Source organism: Mercenaria mercenaria, chromosome 4 (assembly GCF_021730395.1).
Source record: "Mercenaria mercenaria strain notata chromosome 4, MADL_Memer_1, whole genome shotgun sequence".
Taxonomy (NCBI): Eukaryota; Metazoa; Mollusca; class Bivalvia; order Venerida; family Veneridae; genus Mercenaria; species Mercenaria mercenaria.
The window spans coordinates 90,886,828-90,899,056 of NC_069364.1; positions in this window are offsets into that span (position 1 = coordinate 90,886,828).

Genomic DNA, 12,229 nt, shown 5'->3' on the forward strand with positions numbered 1-12,229 from the left:
ACATGCACAATGCATGATTTTTGAATTGCCAATCGATTTTCTACATACGACATATTGGCTTTCTCTGCGTCCATTTATGTAAGAAAACACATTTTATAAGTGTAAAGGGTATTAAACATATGCTAATTGAAAAAACATTAAAACAACATACATTTTTACAATACGTGGTCCAGCTGTTTAATGATAATATGGCCCAAATCGTCCTGAAATACTGACCTAGTTGCCAGTATATGACACGAGTTTTCAAGTTTTCAAGTGGTCCTGTTATATACATTTTAAACTATAAACAGAATGAACACATCTATGCTTACTTTGCATGATAAGATATTGTTGATTCGATTTTGCAGTTAGGATTCTAATAGCGTTAATTTGTCATTCTTCAGTAATAATAATTTCTTCTCGAAACTCAGTCATAAAAAAATGATACAGGGGAGAATCAATAAAAAGGATCAAAATGCAAACACGCATTGTAATTATTTCGAAAAAAGCAGGTTTCGATTATCAGAGTAGAGTAGCTCTAGGACAAATGTCTTTATATCTAAATCTAGTGAATGGATCCAGTATATGCTCTCCATGATAGACTAGCTCCTAGACCATGATCGAATGTAGGGAACTGAGCCAGCCTATATCCTATGTCTAATATTTTTAACATCATTCCTCTGTGTAAATCTCTAAAATAGACAGGTTTTGTCTCTATGAAATTAAATTAGACAAAAAAAAAAAAAAAGAATAATACAGAAATATATTTATTATCAGTCTAGTAGCTAGTACATCTCCATGATGATGTAATACGAAACGATACTATATGGAAAGCAGGCTATTAGAAGATTTTACTTGCTCATTATTATTACATGCATTACTGAAAATCTGAACAATATTTTTAGAATAAATCAATAATGCATTTGAGTATTTGTATATTGCCTAGATTTAAATGAGATGGTAAGGAAAGAATATTTTATTTTGAGAAAATTTACTCCGAATATTAATATTATATGCAGATTTCACCTCTTGGTTGTCAAGATCACTTATTGCGCTGAAAAGGCGCTACTTTAAGGTTTCTGCCTGACTGACCTGAACGATGAAAAGACGGTTACTATTTTGGCAACGAACATTGTATAAAGTTGACTGACTAGATTGTACAATATTATATTAAGTGAACTACAGAAAAAATGAATTCGGGTAACCCGAGGTAACTTTAAAAGAAAAGCGTGTTTATAAGGGAAACACATCAATTTTGAAATGAAAAACAGTTCAGACAAAACTCTAACAAAAATGCAAATATTGTGCAAGAGAAGACAATGCTGTTTTTGTTATTTGGCGTAGCACTGGCGAAAGGAAAGGATCTGAGACTATTTATCTCAGACCTTTAATAATTTCATAATACCATACACATTTAAACACAAATGATAACATGGAAAAGGAAATGTACAAACTTCCTGATCTATTTGAATATCTTACACATGAAAACAACAGTATATTTTTTTTATATTTTTTAAAAGTGATATATTTTATGCTGTAGACATTCAATTCAGTGAGCTTTTTATGCAGTGGTTATTTAATTCAGTGAGATCTTTCTAGGCAGTAATTATTCCAGTCGGTGATCTATTTCTATGCAGTAAGTTCTTTCTATGCTGTAGTAATTCAATTCAGTGATATCTAGATCTTTCTATGCGGTAGTTAGTCAAATCAGTGATATCTTTCTAGGCAGTCGTTATCTAATTCAGTGAGTTCCTTCTACGCATTGATACATCAAATTCAGTGTGATCTTAATCTTTCTATGCGGCTTTTATTACATTCAGAGACATCTTTCTATGCAGTATATAGTATTTCAATTCTGTGAGCTCTTTCTATGCAGTAGTATATCTAATTCAGTGTGATCCAAATCATTCTATGCGGTGTTATTCCATTCAATGATATCTTTCTAGACAGTAGTTACTCAATTCAAAGAGCTCATTCTATGCAGAAGTTATTTTAATACAATTTCTATATGTAAGCTATCTCATGTATTTCTCACGCAATACAAACATTAATGTATGGTATCCATAATACCGGTGTACCCCATCAATAATATCATATTGTATTGATATCTCCTTTCATTTCTATATTTTGTTGCTTATTATTGTTTTATAGAGAATAACAGGCTACTGTCTTTTGATATCAATGCTATCAGGTCGAGGTTGATATGGGTTGGAAGGAGTGAGATAACTGAACCCCATCCGCACATATCAGCCGAGACCTGATCCAGACTCCTGTCAGAGATACTTTAAAGTTTTTAAAAATCACTTAATTTACACTGATCCATGAATTTTAATTAACTGAACCGAGAATTATAATTTACACAAATACTTTTGCTGATTTAAATAAAATGTGCATGTCTTAAATTTGGCATTCATAAATCAAGATAAGTATATCATACATTGTCAAGTGTATGTGTGTATTGTAAATCTTTCCAAGAATCGATCCATGTAAATTTTGTGATGTCATCATGAACGTTTCACAATGACGTCATTCAGTGCTCGTGTCTGTGTGATAAAAGTAGAGACAACCATATTCAAGGAAATTTGTTTAGATTATAGAATCTGTTTAGAAAAAAAAGTTGTGCAACATCGAAACTGGACTCTGTAATAAAATTCAGTCTGGAAAGAACCTAATGTAAAAATGAGTCCGTCAATATATGAGGAGCTTAATTTTGATATCAGGTCAATGACTTTTGTTTTATGACTGTGACCTTGACCTCTGAGTTAGGGATAAGGATGTTGCATTACACCCTATGGGAAACATTTGTACCAAGTAATATTACAAAGTTATTGAAAGAAAAACCGTTGAATTGCAAGTGTGACATTGACCATGAAATAGGTTCTGTTTAATTAAGAGGACAAGTCGTCTGATTATGGTAATACTGTTATCCCTTGATGGACGGTAGAGCTCTCGACCGGGCACGAAACCGATCTTGTTCATGCCATGTTAGCATTTGACTGCCAAGTGTGACCTTGGCCATTTAAAGTTGGAGTTTGAAAGATGTACATGACACATTGTCTTATTATTGAGTAATTGGTGCCAAGTAATATTGAAATCCCATGATGAATGAAATATGGACCAAAAGACGGACCTGAAAACGAAATGACGGTCGGAAAAGCGCAATCATATAGTCCCCTAAGCTGGTTTTGATCAGTATGCGAGTAATTTCATCTTCAGTCTGCTAACTATCTTACTGTTGAGAAGAAATAAAATACCAGTTTCATGACATTAAAGTTGAGGGTATAAAAATCACCCCACACTTAAGTGGCAGTGGCCAGTTTCGTACGTTGGTTAATGTTTTTACAGGCATTATATTTAAATGGACTTTTTGTTGTTCGTAGAACATATCGGGGCCAGGGAGAGTAAATTTGAAAATTCCACAAATATGTGCTGATACCAGTGCGGAGAAAAAGTGATAATAAATCCATTTTTGACCAATTCCAGGGAAGTGCTGTGGGTTTCGTTTTGAGGAGGCTGCGTTTTTGGTGCGTGGCATTCCCTGTTTGATATTTGTCTTTGTTTTTTGAGCGAATATATTGCATATTCTTAGCACTTCCTCGTGTGATATTTTAGTTTAAACAATATTTTATAATTTAAGCAACATACACATGATATGTACAACATATTTTTACATGTCAAATACATGGATTGGAAAACAAGCTAATAGATTATGTAAATTCCTTTCCAAGTGTGACATTTTAAGCCTGATAAGTCCGTTGTTTCTATGATGATGATGATGATGATGATGATGGAAACGAGTTATTTACAAATGACTGACCTAAAACATATGTATATCGTAAAAGTTCTTTCTTCTGCCGGCTTAATATACAGTATATATATTTTTGAAAAATGAAGTGGTATTAAATTTCTGCGTACTTTACTTCTGTGGAGTCTGTCTTCTCACGTTGATATTTCTGAGGTTCTGTATTCACCGAATTTTTCATTAATTTCAAACAGGATTATAATGACGGCTTGTATTTTCTGCGAATTTCAAATCTGCAGTCTTAGTGTCTTGCGCAGAAAATGCAGCAGATTAATTTTTCAAGCGTCTTGAGAATTGTTGCACGTTATTTTATATATACGAACATGCAAAACAGACACGAAAAAAATAGCGGGAAGAAAACAATATTTTTAACGCATGTGACCAGACGAAAAGTAATGGCGGGAAAAAAGTGCCTTTTGTATATCTTTTGCAAATTAAACCAGATAAAAATGTTTTCAATAGCATGAAAAAAATGTCTGTATTAGAGCGTCTAAACTTGCCACCCTCACGCGCAAAATGAGCCAAAATTTACAATTTGTCTCTACGAGATAAAAAATGTAAAGTAAATCTGTTTTTATAGATTTCTAGCGTATTTTAATTTAATATATTCCGTCATTAGGAATGATTTCAGAACAGTTCGCATCATTTTGCAAAAATGAAATGTTCCATCACCCTATATGCATATTTCATGAGGTCCACACACTCTAACGTCCACTGAATGATGAAATGCATGATGGGTTAATATATAAAAATGATGCTTTTACATTACTAAGTTGAAGAATTAAAAACAAAATATCGTATGTATATATATTAACTTTCATACCTTGGCGTGGCCTTATCGTAACAATTTTGCTGCTGTGTCGTCGATTAGCGTTTGAAGTCCCCAGAAATTTTAAAAAATCAAACAAGCGATTGTAAACTATATAAAACGCGCAAAATATTTCACTTATGATTTTTCTATTTATGAACAAAAGCAAGTGTTACTGGTTTTTAACTTTTATAATCTTTCGCAAATTAACTAGATGCAGTTGTTTTCAATAGCACGATAAATGTCTATATGTTTACAGTCTAAAGTTGCCCACCCCTCATGCATAAAATGAGCCACAAATTAAAATTTGTCGCTGTGAGACGAAAATGTAAATGTTTTAATAATTTTCTGGCGTAATTTAACGTATAATGATATATGGGCATTTTCGCATCATTTTGAGAAAATGAAATGTCCACACCCTCTAAATAATAAAAATGATGCTTTTACGGTACTAAAACATTGTTAATGGTGGTAAAATTAAAAAGACATGTCTCAATATTTGTTTTATGATTTTTTTCGCATTGGTATCAGGGTTATTTTTGGAATATTCAATCTTACTGCCCCTTGCCCAAATAAGTGATTTCTTTTTCCGCAAAATTAAAACTTTGATGGGTGATTTTAGATATCTCAGGAAAATTGGACAGGTCTGTCTCTTGGGAAAAAAACTCCAAGCATTCATTCATTTTTCACAACATTTACTCATTCGTGGGAATCCTCTTTTCAAAAAGCATCATAGATAATCAATTGAAACATCTGACTCTTGTTATATTCAAGTAACAATACAAAATCGGCCATTTCTACTTACGAAACCTGATTTTTATGTACATGCTTTAGTTTTTTCATGTCAGCTCGAAAGTAACAGAATGATTAATTTTCCTCATGAAAGGAAAGCGTTTTCTCTCTTCGGTCAGAACTGTCAATACCTGATGGGTTGGAAAATATATGAAACTGTTCGCTGCATAACACTTTGAGGTAGTTTGGCTTTAAACATGTTTCACATTAACTGTGGGTAATCAAATGCCGATTATGTCTTTTGAGAGCATTTCAGACAAGACTGATAAACCTTACAATCATTTCCCTAGGGAAAATCTTTAGAATTGACTGGCTTTTGACTCCAGTGCAACTACATAATTTTGTTTATAAAATTAAGTTTTTAATATCTTTGTTTATTTTCAGTCTAGTGTCTAGTTAATTGCTTAAAAAATGTACTTTGCTCTGCTCTATTTTCATTGACGATACAATGATAGATATGTTTAATAGCACACTTGTGCAGTTCCACTTTAAGATAAATATCAAAGTTTGATACCATATGTTCCGGTAGTTTTTATCTTGATTGAATTGTTTCAGTAAAAGATAAGGAACAAACATCCAATTAGTTTAGCCAAGTTTAATACACGAAACAATGAAACGAAATAAGTGCCTAAATAAGTAAGAGGAAATCATTTTTTATTATGGGTACAATTCGAAATGATGATAGATTATAATTATACATTGTACACTGTCAGTGTTTATTTAGATCGATCCATCGGAATGTTTATTTACACACAGATATAAACATTATACCATGGGAATTCGTAACACATAATATTTAGACTGAAGTCGGAAACATTTTCCTGAAACGATTATTTTTCGTGTTAAACCTTGTGCTTCCAGAGATAATAACCAAGGTGTTTATTTACAAGATTCTTATCATTACTTCAAACCAACGGACACTAGTTTATGTTCCAAAAATGTAAACAAAATAAGAAAACAACTGAAATTTATTTTGTAAATTAGGGCGCCAATATAAATTGAGTTTATAAGAAAGTGCTAACTACAATAAACGCACTGGAAAGCTATTTCGGATAAAATACATCGGTTTAAGCGGACATTATTTATGCAAAATTACAGATATCGTTATTTATATCTGTTCTGGTCGTTTCTGAACATGGATATTTTTCGGAAGGTTTGTATCCCTACATGTATATGTAATTAGATACTTTTTCTCGTAAATTTAAAAGGAAAGTTTGTTTTTAGTAAAATAATTTAAAATGAAGTATGTATCACTTAGGTATTTAAATGTTCATTTTTTATTTGTTCTGATATGTTGTTCAAAAAGTGGGACTAATGAATATTAGCTTACATTTAGTAAAATTCATTGCCAGGACGCTGTATTTGTTACTTTGTGATTTGTTAAAAGTGAACTGTTAAATTTCAGAGTTCGCATGATAGTTCCCACATACTGGATTCAGATTCATTGGTAATGGAGGCCTTGTGTACTATACAATACAAAGGTAAGAAATTACAGCTAGTGATCGTTTGATGCAAATAAGAATTGTACTTGTATAACAATTTCAAATAAAGAAAATATGGAGAAAAAAATGAATTAAAATATTTTGTACCTTAGCTCCATTTTTTCGGATCGACAAAAAAAATCCTAGTGCCTAAATTTACAACTAGATAGATTAACAATGTATGTAAAGGTCATACCAGAGAAAACAATATTGCCTTATTAGCTAAATACAACACTTACAAACCGATTTTATTACTGTTATTAGAAGTTAACATAAAGTGATAAAATCAAATATATATTGTGTTTCATCTATAGTAAAAGCTACAGTGTATGGTTTTTAATCTAATTCAAAGTACTGTTAAATCAATGTATGCATGAACTTGGCAATATTATGTTTACATAGACTATAAGAGCGATTGTTGATATTTTCAAATTTGGTTGCGTTATCTATTACGCCTTATCTGATATGTTAACAAAATATAATGTATTATGAATGTACAAATAATTTGAGATTATAGAAACATCTGTTAAATGTAAACAAGAATATATAACATGATAGTGTTTTTGTCAATCTGCAAATTTCATTGTAAAAATCTAAGACAAACATCTGATAAATAGTATGTCTTTATTTTGGAAAAAAGACATCATAAACTCTTGGGGTTTTCCCACATCTTACTAACTTTTCACATGCTTCTAGAATAATAATTCATCGAAGAATATCTCAATTTACATTCTTTTCAAACAAAAGACATATTTTAGTAAAGAACTTGGCGTCTAATTAAAACATCAAGCATACTTCCTGAAATATGGAAGAAAAAAAATGATGGCGTAGTTTGATAATATTGAAATCTTGATATATGTGTTTTGTTTAGAAATACGAGATAATTAAAACATACAGATGCGGAAGCTTTTTATGTATTTGGTGCAGTTCAATACAGCTGCCGATAACACAAGAGTCAATAAACTTATGGAGCATGTAAAACAAATACCAGCATGACCAGATAGACAGAGTTGTCGAAATGGTTACTCAACTGAATTCATTCATTTAAGATTTAAATGTATAGTCCAGTTTTTCTACTACAAGATGAAAACACAAATACATGGTACAAAATTATAGATGTTGTCTTCAACACCAATTTTTTCCAGAATTTTATACAAAGGATATTTCCTGTATTGTAATCTCGTTATTGTTATTTCGTTCGAAAATCTTCATGATGAATACGTAGCTATACATGTATTTTTAATAATATGTTGATGTGAATTCTGTTCTAATTGTATTATAATCATGTTGCAGAAAACTACATTCATGTGTCAACATTTGCTGTTATTAACAGGGATATACACAGATCACTGTGGATTATAAATGAAAGTAAGTAAAATGTCTTCTTCCTTTATATTACAGATTATGTTGATTACTTTTGTCCAGTAATAATTGACATCACAAATTTTATTAAAGTATGTAATAAATGATTAAAAAATGATGTTTTGTCATTTTATTCAAACGTCCATACATTTGTAATAATAAAATTTTAAAGCTGATTTTAAACAATAAAACTGCTACGAAATTTCTTTCACAATTCATACAAAAAATGTTTGCATTAACAGAATGAAAGTATGATAGGTGATAGTGATAGAAATCATGCAGTCATATATTAAAGAAAACCGGAATTCTGAAGCGTATAAATTGTCTATAAATATATATAAGGGCTAAGGTATGTATTTTGGAAGTTAATACCCAAGAATTCATCAAAATAGCTGTGTTATTCTTACCAACCGCGCATGATGAAACTGCGTTAAAGTAACTACTTTTCTTAAGAAGAAATCATATTTAATATTATGTTTTTATTACTTTCAGGTTGGATCTTTAAAAGCGACCACGTTACCTAACTGGAATAGCGTTTTGAAGGAGATGTATATTCGTATTGCTTTGAATATTACAAATATATGGACATTTGTTTTCGTAATGTGAAATGATAACGTTTCTCGAAAATGTCAGGACAGAAACATTCAATAATTACATTCTAACCATATCAAGTTGTGTAAGATGTGCAAACAGTGACAAAAAATCATGATGGAATATAGTGAAAATCTTGTAATCTTTCACAATTTGTAATTATTTCTATGATGACTAATGGCAGTACATGCAAGCAATATGTATTTTGTCTGTTTACAGAAAGTTAAATGCAAAAGGAATTGTATTCTTTTTCACACAGTATCAGTTACCTTTGACATTCAGTTTTCTGAAACTTATCAGAATTTTACTCGTTATCTTGGCTTTCCTGTATATATTTATTCTTTATTAGATGACATATACATGTATAATTACATAACACAGTGCTTAAATTCTGATAGCAACAGCAAAACTCATCTTTTCATCAGATTTCAGAATGTCTAGAATTTTGAGTGCAATGTTATCACTCATTTTATTATGCCCCCGAAGGGAGGCATAAAGTTTTTGAACCGTCTGTCCGTCTGTCGGTCTGTCAGTCTGTCCGCAATTTTCGTGTCCGGTCCATATCTTTGTCATCAATGGATGGATTTTCAAATAACTTGGCATGAATGTGTACCACAGTAAGACGACGTGTCGCGCGCAAGACCCAGGTCCGTAGCTCAAAGGTCAAGGTCACACTTAGACATTAAAGGATAATGCATTGATGGGCGTGTCCGGTCCATATCTTTGTCATCGATAGATGGATTTTCAAATAACTTGGCATGAATGTGTACCACAGTAAGAGGACGTGTCGCGCGCAAGACCCAGGTCCGTAGCTCAAAGGTCAAGGTAACACTTAGACATTAAAGGATAGTGCATTGATGGGCGTGTCCGGTCCATATCTTTGTCATCGATGGATGGATTTTCAAATAACTTGGCATGAATGTGTACCACAGTAAGACGACGTGTCGCGCGCAAGACCCAGGTCCGTAGCTCAAAAGTCAAGGTCACACTTAGACGTTAAAGGTCATTTTCATGATAGTGCATTGATGGGCGTGTCCGGTCCATATCTTTGTCATTCATGCATGGATTTTAAAATAACTACGCATGAATGTGTGACACAGTAAGACGACGTGTCGTGCGCAAGATCCAGCTCCGTAGGTCAAAGGTCCTAAACTCTAACATCGGCCATAACTATTCATTCAAAGTGCCATCGGGGGCATGTGTCATCCTATGGAGACAGCTCTTGTTTATCTGATTTAAGATAGATACACACAATATCAACATAGGTCGCTTATTAGAATTCTGATAGCCATAACAACGGTCAGATTTTCTTCTGTCAGATTTCAATTGTTTTGTAACGGCTTATCGGAATTCGGATAGCAACATTGACATACATTATTTATTTTCTCTGTTTATAATTCAGATAGTAAAGTCAATGTTCTTGTTTTACTGCCTGCTCTCAAATGGTGTTTTATCTGAATTCGGATAGCAAACGCAACGCGCAGTTTCTCTACTGATTCGCTCCAGATCGTTTTACGCTGTGGCTTAGGCGAATTCGGATACAACGATAATACATACACAAGATCTATTTCATATATTCCTGATGATATGCAAAACTTATGGTTATTTCAATTCAGGTAGCAAAGTCAATGCTAGGTTTTTTGAACTGCATGATTGCTTATCTGAATTTGGATAGCAAAAACGAAACACAATTTTTATTCTGTCCAACTTTAGATAGTCAGTATTTTATAGACTTGTCTGAATTCGGATAATAAGACAAACTCACAATTTGGTCAAGTGTATTTACTTGTTCGTTTAATGATCAGGTACAAGGTCTCTTCCGTAAATTATCGTATTTGGTAAAGTGTATATTTGCTTAGGACAGCGTAGCATAATGAATATTGGATTTAATCTGACAGTATTTTGTATTTGTATAATTGATATAAAATGAATTGAAGATAATCTAAGTCTGCCTTTATCTGATTTCGGATAGAGCAGTTTTCTTATACATATTTAGATATGCGGTTTCCTGTTCCCTGCTCAAGGTGTCTTATATTTAATATATATTCATGATTATTAAAGTTATGAAACATTTACTTGTTCTTTTTGTGATTTTCTGATAAGTTCTCGATAAATCAAGCATTTTGACAGTTTGGAAACTGTCAAATACAATTGGAACGTGTTCACTGTAGTTTTCATGGTTGATTGCTAGAAGTCGTAACTACACATCATTGTACTTTATATGACTAGTTGTGTTGTTTTGATGTCAATAGATGGTAGTATTTTTTTTTTTGCTGTTTTTTACTGTTTATGAAACAAACGGTATTATTGCGTGCGGCGAAATGTAGTCAGGGGTGAACTTTGAAGCAATATTTATTTAAAACGAAACAACCATAGGAAACAATATTTATCCATGTAATCATTATTAAATTTGCTTAATTAAAGCATCAAAATTAAGACTTAGATAAATGAAGAAAGACAAATGATATTAATATGAATTTAATGTCAGCAAACGTGTCACTTACGTCATGTAATATGATACAAACGAATAAGTATGGTAAGACAAATTGTCTGAATTCAGTTGAAAACTGAAATACCCGCAACAACAAGAGTTCATCACAACTCGATTACATGCAATAGCTCTCAAACAATATAATATAAATACATTTTGAAATTGAACATTACAACTACAAAATTCATCAATATACAATCAAACCGATATAGTCAATCTGACTATATGTGCCTCGAAAGACTCTTTACTATCATTCAATTAATCATGATTATTATTATATCGATGCAAACTATTATAACACGCACTTAACTTAAACTCACTGAATGGTCAAGTACTGTCTCTTCATATACTCCATTATTAATGACTCTCCAACAAGTGTCTTTTTTACCAGAGTCAAAAGCACCAAATATTCAAAAACATTGAAATACGACTATAATCTAGCATTTACCGAAATATCAATGAGTGTCTCTTTTATTTTCAAAATGTCACTAGCACCCGATATTCAAGTATTACTGAATTATGGTACGTAGAACACTAGTTTATAGAAGCCTAAAGATGTTAATGCAATGATGCAATGACAAATAAATATAACTACATATAAGCACATGCACAAATAATGTAAAATTAGACAAAAAACTATAGACTGAAGCCAATTCAAGCTAAAGCAAAAAAATTATAAATTACGGCTTGTAATATGATAAACCGATACAAATGAATAAGTATGGTAAGACAAATTGTCTGAATTCAGTTGAAAACTGAAATACCCGCCAACTCTCAGCCAAGCCCAGCAAAAACTAAAAACAAAAATATACAAAGCAAACTAAAGAAACAAAAATAAAGCATTAACATATAAGAAAAGCAAAATAAATTCCTTCCTTATTTGGGATATTATAACTAGTCTGCAAAGGACAATAAGTCATTTA